The sequence below is a fragment of the Triticum urartu genome, chromosome 6A, assembly GCF_056163025.1.
Source record: "Triticum urartu cultivar PI428250 chromosome 6A, HENAU_Tu73, whole genome shotgun sequence".
Classification (NCBI taxonomy): Eukaryota; Viridiplantae; Streptophyta; class Magnoliopsida; order Poales; family Poaceae; genus Triticum; species Triticum urartu.
The window spans coordinates 599,197,193-599,207,162 of NC_141878.1; positions in this window are offsets into that span (position 1 = coordinate 599,197,193).

The window sequence follows — 9,970 nt, forward strand, 5'->3', positions numbered from 1 at the left end:
CATTAGATAGCTCTTATGGTCATTATAGCACTTTATTAGGGGCGTTACCAGTAACACCCAGCCTTAATGTACTTTAAACCCTGCTTTACTGAGGGCGGGAGGGTCCTGGCGCACTCTATATAAGCCACCCCCCTCCTCAGTATCAAGGGTTCGCACCCCTGTCACTTATACACACATAATTCAATCGACCGCCTCCGGGCACCGAGACGTAGGGCTGTTACTTCCTCCGAAAAGGGCCTGAACTCGTAATCCTCGTGTGTTTATAGCTTCTCCATAGCTAAGATCTAGCCTGTCCGTACATACCCCCTACATTACTGTCAGAGTTAGAACCACGACAGTTGGCGCCCACCGTGGGGCAGGAGTCTTAGCGCCTAGTTGGAGAAGTTGCGATTTTTCTGATCTCCTTGATCATGGTTTCAGGCAAAGTTTTGGTGGAGGGCCGCAAGATCCGTCTCGGCGCGCTCACGTTCGTCGCCGACGACTCCGCTTGGCTTCAGGAGGCTCCACTTGACATCGACGCGCTCCCCGTCCGCGGGGCGACGCACTTTCGCGCGTGTGTTCGTGGCGTCCTCCTGCGGCAGCCGTCGACCCAGTATCAGTCGGCTCCCACGTCATCTCCCCACCTTGTCTCTCGCCGGCACAAGCGCTCCGGTCGATCGAGACTTCAGAGGTGGGTGAGGCATGCAGTTGCTCGCCAGTCAGCCACCCCACAAGTCACGGCAATCGAGCCCGACGAATCTCTCTACGGCCCGTTCGACCTGTCGACTGGCTCCGCAGAGACCGCATCCGAATGCGACAGCAGTGACCCCGCGGCGGAGGTTCTGGCGATTGATGGGACACGCAGCCCTCCCGGGTTTCCCCGTACCGACGGAGGTGCGGGCGGAGGTGACGAAGGCGCAGGCGGGGGCGACCCGTCACGTCTCCACGAAGAGTATCACCCCACGCCCCTCACGTTGTTGCAGCGAGAGGAGCTTCGCCGCCGGAACATGGATGCACTCCACACTCCTATCATTGGAGAAACCCCCGAGGCCCGGGCCTTGGAGGACGCGCGCTTGGCTAACTTGGCCGAGCGCACTCGACTGGAGAATCTCCAGCGAGCACTCGACGAGCGAGCACGTCAACGGGTTCCAGAATCCAGTCGACGTTAGCTCTTCCCGCCCCCCAGGTATATCGAACTCCGATTCGGAATTTGGCAGCTGCAGCCCGAATAGCCGAGTCAATTCAGCCTTCTCAGTCAGAGGCTGGAAGAGGCTTGTTGCAAATCAGAGCGTTACTCCGGGCAGCAGGAGACCAGAATTTCGCTGTTTCTCAGTCGCGGAATAGGATTCACAGTCGATCCATTGCAGCGGATACAGTGCAGTCGGCTCACAGCCCGAGATCGCCCCCGAGGCGCGAGGGACGTGGAGACCGGCACAATCAGTACAGAAGAAATGAGCAGTATGATCACCGGTTCGATCGTGAGGATCGACGTCGAGTGCCAACCCCTCCCCCGAGGAGTGGTTCATATGTGCCTCGACAGCAGGATGACAGACGCCCTCACAGTGTTGGGCGAAGGATTCCAGTCAACCCCAGGGAACCAGGATTTGATGCGAGGTCCATCCTTGTTCAGGGTTTGGTCGACAGGAACAGAGCTCACCGAGAAGGCCATGACAGAGATGCCCTTGTCAACAGCAGAGTACATGTTTCGGGGCCAGAGTGTTTCGGTCGAGCCATCAGAGCCACAGTGATTCCTCCCAACTTCAGGTTGGCGACTGGAGTCAGCAAGTTTACCGGTGAGTCTAAGCCTGACACTTGGCTCGAAGATTACCGAGTGGCTGTCCAGATTGGCGGTGGCAATGATGAGGTGGCTATGAAGAATTTGCCTCTCATGTTAGAGGGCTCAGTCAGAGCATGGCTGAATCAGTTGGCACCCAGCAGCATTTACACTTGGGAGGACCTCTCCCAAGTGTTTGTCACGACCTTTGAAGGAACATGCAAGCGACCTGCAGGCCTTACAGAATTGCGGTCCTACGTGCAAAAACCGAATGAAACTTTGAGGGATTACATCTAGAGGTGGATCACGTTGCATCATACAGTTGAGAACGTGCCAGATCATCAAGCAGTTTGTGCCTTTAAAGAAGGCGTTAAGTACAGAGAGTTGAATCTGAAGTTCGGTCGAACCGGAGAGATGTCACTCAATCGGATGATGGAGATCGCCACCAAGTACGCTAATGGTGAAGATGAGGATCGACTCCGGAGCGGCAAGCACAAAGCAGTCGCCCAGGAGACCGGAGGAAATTCCAGTCGGAAACAGAAGCGGAAGGCTGAGCCAGTCGCTCCTAGGGAGGCCCTGGCCGTAACCCAGGGGAAGTTTAAGGGAAAACCCAAGGGGCCTTGGAACCCCAAGAAAGTTAAAGATCAAGATGGAAATGATGTTTTGGACCTACCATGCCACATTCACATCAAGAAAGATGAAGAGGGTAAACTCATTTACCCGAAACATACCACTCGACAGTGTCGGGTCTTGATCCAGCAGTTTCAGGGCAAGCAGCCCAAAGATAAGGAAAAAGAGTCAGATAAGGTAGAGGACAAGGAGGATAGTGACGATGGATACCCCCAGGTCAATTCCACCTTGATGATTTTTGCTGATGTTGAAAGCAAAAGTCGACTGAAAGTTATCAACCGGGAAGTGAATATGGTTGCTCCGGCAACGCCCAGTTATCTGAAGTGGTCCTCGACTGCCATCACATTCGACCAGTCTGATCACCCTGCGCATATTGCCACCCCTGGGAGGCAAGCTTTTGTGGTCGACCCAGTTGTCGAAGGTACTCGACTGACCAAAGTCCTGATGGATGGTGGCAGCGGCCTGAACATACTGTATGCAGAAACGTTGAAAGGGATGGGCATTCCGATGTCCAGGCTCAGTACCAGTAACATGAGTTTCCATGGAGTCATTCCTGAAAAGAAAGCCGAGTCACTCGGTCAGATTGCTCTTGATGTGGTTTTCGGTGATTCCAAGAATTACCGTAAGGAAAAGTTAACATTTGAAGTGGTGGATTTCCAGAGTGCTTATCACGCTATTTTGGGCAGACCAGCTTATGCACGCTTCATGGCTCGACCGTACTACGTGTACCTCAAATTGAAGATGCCTGGTCCCAAAGGTGTGATCACTGTCACGGGCAATCGGAAGAAAGCAGAGGAGTGTTTCCAGAAAGGCTCAAAAATTGCCGATGCCCAGATGTCAGTGGTCGAGCTACAAGAGTACCAGAAGACTGCCGATCCGAGTGAGTTGCTACGAGCAAAGAAGCCAGCTTCAGAATCAGCTTTTCAGTCGTCCGGTGAAACGAAACCAGTTCACATTCACCCGACCGACCCCAATGCTGCTCCGACTCACATTTCAACAACACTCGACTCCAAATAGGAAGAAGCGCTCATCCAGTTCCTCCGTGAGAACTGGGACATCTTCGCATGGAAGCCTTCGGACATGCCTGGAGTTCCCAGGGGGCTGGCTGAGCACCGTCTACGAGTCGACCCAAAGTTTAAACCTATGAAAGAACATCTTCGACGGTCCGCCATCCAGAAGAGAAAGGCCATTGGCGAGGAGGTAGCTCGGCTCTTAGCAGCAGAGTTCATCCGAGAGATTTACCACTCCGAGTGGCTCGCCAATGTTTTCATGGTCCCCAAGAAGGACAATTCACTTCGCATGTGCATTGATTTCAAACATATCAATCGGGCCTGCCCGAAAGATCATTTTCCTCTCCATCGCATCAACCAAATAGTCGACTCGACCGCGGGGTGTGAGCGATTGTCTTTTCTAGACGCCTATTCCGGGTACCATCAGATCCGTCTGTATGGGCCTGATGAGATCAAAACAGCTTTCATCACTCCATTCGGGTGCTTCTGCTATGTCACCATGCCATTCGGCCTCAAGAATGCCGGAGCCACGTTCATGAGGATGATTCAGAAGTGCCTGCTCACTCAAATCAGTCGGAACGTGGAAGCATACATGGATGATATAGTGGTCAAGTCACGAAAGGGTTCCGACCTGCTGACTGACCTTGCTGAAACCTTTGCCAACCTCAGGAGGTATGATATCAAGCTCAATCCATCAAAGTGCACATTCGGAGTTCCAGGAGGAAAGTTACTCGGTTTTCTCATTTCCGAACGAGGAATCGACGCCAATCCTGAAAAAATTGGTACTATACTCCGGATGAAGCGTCCTGTGTGCGTGCATGATGTCCAGAAGCTTACAGGTTGCTTGGCCGTTTTAAGTCGATTCATCTCTCGCCTCGGTGAGAAGGCATTGCCTCTTTACCGACTGATGAAGAAGTCTGACAAGTTCGAGTGGACTCCAGAAGCAGATGCAACATTTGCAGAGCTCAAAGCTCTGCTCTCCACCCAGCCGGTGCTTGCTGCCCCAATCAGCAAGGAGTCTTTGCTGCTTTACATTGCAGCCACAGGACAAGTCGTCAGTACTGTGCTTACGGTCGAGCGGGAAGAAGAAGGAAAGGCCTTCAAAGTTCAGCATCCAGTATATTATGTTTCTGAAGTTTTGACTCCCTCCAAGAAAAGATATCCTCATTACCAGAAGCTTGTATATGGGATTTATATGACCTCGAAGAAGGTTGCACATTACTTCTCTGATCATTCCATCACAGTCGTCAGCGACGCTCCACTGTCAGAGATTTTACACAACAGAGATGCAACTGGTCGAGTGGCTAAATGGGCGATTGAACTCCTTCCCCTAGATATCAAGTTTGAGGCAAAGAAAGCTATCAAGTCCCAAGCAATTGCAGATTTCGTCACCGAGTGGATTGAGCAGCAACTGCCGACTCAAGTTCACTCGGAGCACTGGACCATGTTCTTCGATGGATCTAAAATGCTGAATGGTTCCGGTGCTGGGGTAGTCTTGGTTTCCCCCCGAGGAGATAAGCTCAGATATGTTCTCCAGATTCACTTTGATTCCTCCAATAACGAAGCAGAATACGAAGCACTTTTGTATGGGTTGCGTATGGCCATTTCACTCGGCGTCTGTCGCCTCATGGTCTATGGCGACTCAGATTTGGTGGTTAATCAGGTGATGAAGGAGTGGGACGTTAGAAGCCCAGCTATGACTGGTTACTGCAATGCAGTGAGAAAGTTAGAAAAGAAATTCGAGGGGTTAGAGCTTCATCACATCCCCCGACTAAAAAATCAAGCAGCTGATGATTTGGCAAAGATAGGCTCCAAGAGAGAATCCATTCCCAGCAATGTGTTTTTGGAACACATCCACTCGCCCTCAGTCCAGGAAGATCCTTTCACAGAAGAAGCCCCGCAGCCGAAAAGTGCCACAGATCCGACTGAAGTCGAAGTTCCTGCTGTGGTCGACCTAATCATGGAAGTCTTGGTAATCACTCCCGACTGGACGATACCGTACATCGCGTATATCTTGAGGAAAGAACTCCCGGAGGATGAGGAAGAGGCTCGACAGATCGTCCGCTGATCCAAAGCCTTCACAGTCATAAAGGGACAGTTGTATAGAGAAAGCGCGACTGGAATCAGTCAGAAATGTATAACACCAGAAGAAGGTCGGATAATCCTTGATGATATCCACTCGGGGACCTGTGGTCACCATGCGTCCTCTCGGACCATTGTGGCTAAAGCATACCGAGCGGGATTTTATTGGCCAAGAGCAAATGAAATGGCAAAGGAGATAATCGACAAGTGTGAGGGGTGTCAGTTCTACTCCAACATGTCGCATAAGCCTGCATCAGCCCTGAAGACCATCCCACTCGTCTGGCCCTTCGCTGTATGGGGCCTGGATATGGTTGGTCCACTGAGAACAGGCAGGAGCGGTTTCACACATGTGCTGGTAGCAGTCGACAAGTTTACCAAATGGATTGAAGCTAAGCCTATCAAGAATCTTGATGCTTGCACTGCTATCAGTTTCATCAGAGAGCTGATATTCAGATATGGAGTCCCGCATAGCATCATCGCTGACAACGGGTCAAACTTTGATTCGGACAAATTCAGAGCTTTTTGTGCATCTCAAGGCACACGAGTCGACTATGCATCGGTCGTTCACCCCTAGTCGAATGGACAAGCAGAAAGGGCAAATGGTCTCATTCTCAAAGGACTAAAACCTCGGCTGATGCGTGATCTCAAGCATGCAGCAGGCGCGTGGGTCTATGAGCTTCCGTCAGTTCTATGGGGATTGAGGACCACCCCGAATCGGTCGACTGGAAGAACCCCGTTCTTTCTGGTTTACGGAGCAGAGGCAGTCTTGCTGAGTGATCTCCTTCACAATGCAACCCGAGTCAAGCTCTACACAGAAGATGAAGCAGAACAAGCCCGGCAAGACGCAGTCGACCTCCTGGAAGAAGAAAGAGAAATGGCTCTGATCCGATCAACCATTTATCAGCAAGACTTACGTCGATTCCATGCCAGAAATGTGAAGAGTCGAGCCTTCCAAGAAGGAGATTTGATCCTCCGAGTGGATCAACAGAAACCACACAAGATCGCTCCTACTTGGGAAGGTCCCTTCATCGTCACCAGAGTCCTCCACAACGGAGCGTATCACCTTTACAACGTCGATCGTCAGATCGATGAGCCACGAGCTTGGAATGCGGAGCTACTCCGCCCCTTTTATACTTGAATTCTCACTCGGATGAGGTGTAATAAGAAAAACTTCTGTAGTTCATATATCAAAGACAAGAGTGTTACAATTGTTCCTATAGTTGTTGTCGCTTTTGTTTGCGTGTGAAAACCCCCAGTGGGTGGCTTAGCTGCGAATCCGTTTCGCCTAAGTTTGTAAAAATCCTGCCGAGTGGTGAGCCAGCCTTCCACTCAGGGGCTTAGCTGCGGCCCAGTGCTCGCCTAAGTGTTTGAAATCCTACCGAGTGGTGAGCCAGCCTTCCACTCGGGGGCTTAGCTGCAGCCCAGTGCTCGCCCAAGTGTTTGAAATCCTACCGAGTGTTGAGCCAGCCTTCCACTCGGAGGCTTAGCTGCAGTCCAAGTACTCGCCTAAGTATTTAAAAAAAATCCTACCGAGTGGAGAGCAAACCTCCCACTCGGAGGCTTAGCTGCAGCCCAGTGCTCGCCTAAGTGTTTGAAATCCTACCGAGTGGTGAGCAAACCTCCCACTCGGGGGCTTAGCTGCAGCCCAGTGCTCGCCTAAGTGTTTGAAATCCTACCGAGTGGTGAGCCAGCCTTCCACTCGGAGGCTTAGCTGCAGTCCAAGTACTTGCCTAAGTATTTTTTAAAAAATACTACCGAGTGGAGAGCAAACCTTCCACTCGGGGGCTTAGCTGCAGCCCAGTGCTCGCCTAAGTGTTTGAAATCCTACCGAGTGGTGAGCAAACCTCCCACTCGGGGGCTTAGCTGCAGCCCAGTGCTCGCCTAAGTGTTTGAAATCCTACCGAGTGGTGAGCCAGCCTTCCACTCGGAGGCTTAGCTGCAGTCCAAGTACTCGCCTAAGTATTTTAAAAAAAATACTACCGAGTGGAGAGCAAACCTTCCACTCGGGGGCTTAGCTGCAGCCCAGTGCTCGCCTAAGTGTTTGAAATCCTGCCGAGTGGTGAGCAAACCTCCCACTCGGGGGCTTAGCTGCAGCCCAGTACTCGCCTAAGTGTTTAAAAATCCTACCGAGTGGTGAGCAAACCTCCCACTCGGGGGCTTAGCTGCAGTCCAGTACTCGCCTAAGTTTGAAAAAATCCTACCGAGTGGAGAGCAAACCTCCCACTCGGGGGCTTAGCCGCAGCCCAGCGCTCGCCTAAGTGTTTAAAATCCCACCGAGTGGAGAGCAAACCTCTCACTCGGAGGCTTAGCTGCAGCCCAGTGCTCGCCTAAGTATGGAACATATCCCAACCCGCAAGGACGACGAGGTGCAGATCGTATGTTACCTTCTCCTTCGGTGCTGCACCACAAATACGAGGTTATTTCTTGTGAAGATCAAGTTCCACTCGACGGATCATCCATAAAGATATTCAATGATAAACCAAATTCAGATAGGGCCTAAACGTCCCAGGCCTCAGATCAAAGTACTCGAGCCCTCAGCTCGACAGAGTTTAACGGTTACAAAATCCACTCGGCATTCCGAGGCAAATTTAAAGTGAAGCATTAAAGTTTTTCATTCCTCAGGCGGAGGACTGGAAGGGGTGACGAACTCGTCCAAGTCGATCCCGTCCGCAATACGGGTGGCAGCAGCAATGAAAGTCTCCATGAAGTCTTGAAAGCTGAGCTTCCTGGTGTTGGCAACTTGTATGGCAGCCAGCTTCTCCTCTCGCACCTCTTTGCAGTGGACGCGAACCAGAGACAGAGCAACATCAGCGCCACACCTTGCGGAGGATTTCTTCCATTCCGTCACTCGACCAAGAACGTCATTCAGCCGAGTCGTCAGAGACTCGAGGTCATTCAGAAGTGTCGTCCTGGGCCAGAGCGACGTGTCGATCCGCGACACCGCAACCTTCAGTCTAGCCAGATAGTCAACTACGCTGGCAATACGAGACTCCAGTCGGAGCACGTTCATAGCAGCCTCATCCTTCACGAGAGAATTGGCGGGGTCCAAACCTGGCTCCACTCGACTGGTCTCCTCTTCAAAGTTCTGGCAGAATTCTGTAAAATCGATTCAAGAATAAGACAATGGCTCTACACGAGTTTGACAACTGCAGAACAGTCGGGTTGGAGTAATTATCCTCGAGCATGACGAACAACTTCTTGGCGAGTCCACCAAGATAAGCCTCCAGATCGTTCTTCTTCCCCACCAGTTCGCTTGCCTTGTCATTCAGAGCAATCTTGTCGTTCTTCAGACGGCTGACCTCCTGATTGGCTGCGTCGAGAGCAGTTTTCAGTTTGGAATTCTCCTGTTCAAGAGTACCGATTGAAGCCAGCTTCTCTTCAGCAAGTTTCGTTTTGTTCAAGGCCTCCTTCTGCGCTTCGGCAAGGTCTTGATCCTTCTTCTTCAGAACTTCTTCCAGTTTATCTGCGGCACGTCGAGTGAGACCAACATCAAGAATAGACAAGAAAGAAAAGTCACTTGTTAAGAATGAAGAATCTCACCAGCCGTACCTTTTGCTTCTTCCCGCGCCTTCCGCAAGTTCTCTTGAGCAAGTTTCAAGTCAAGGTTGAGTTGGATCTGCTTATTCTCCAACTCAGTGTAGCGAGCTATAAGTTCGCAGGATTTCTGCAAAACATCAATCGACAGACAGTCAAGATAAGTTGCTTCCGAGTAACTAAGAGACAATGATGGCGTTTCTAAGACTACAGCCGAATCAAAAACATTCAACAGTAGTCTTGGGGACTACACCCAGTGGGCGCACTCAGCGTGCCCCCACTGTTTAAAAAAAAGTCGACTGCCCGCAGTCGACCGGATACAGTTCCATTCGACATGACCTGACCAGGCCGAGTGAAGAAGTACAACTACAGCTACACAATATAAAGACTACAGTCGACTGCCAGCAATCCACCGTAGTCTCGGGGACTACACCCAGTGGGTGCACTTAGCGTGCCCCCACTCGTCCAAGAATTGAAAGACATACCCAGTGGGTGTATAGATATAAAGATCTTCGGAAAAGAGATTCTTCAAACAACATGTCTTAACAGAATAAGTGTTGAGTCGACTGACCTGGACGTTGCTCTGAAGAGCTGAACTCGCGTCGTAAGCTGCTTGGCTGGCTTCCCGAACCACTTTCACTTGCTCCATCATGATTCCCGTCTGGCGTATAGCCTCCTTTGCGGCGCCCACTTGGTCCTCAGGGACAGAGTATGTGTCAAAAAGCGAAGGAGGATTTGCAGTCGACGTCGAAGGTTGTACGCTCGTCAGAGGATCAGCGAAAGTCACGGAAGCCCGAGTGGGATCACCACCATCCCGAACTACGGCCTCAGGCGCCAGGGTAGATCGGGGAGTCTTGCCAGCCGACGCCTTCCTGGTCCTTCTCACTCTCGGCAGCACTTCGTCATCGTCGTCATCAGGGAGGCTAATAACATGAGGAGGAGCTACAAGAAAAATTCAATC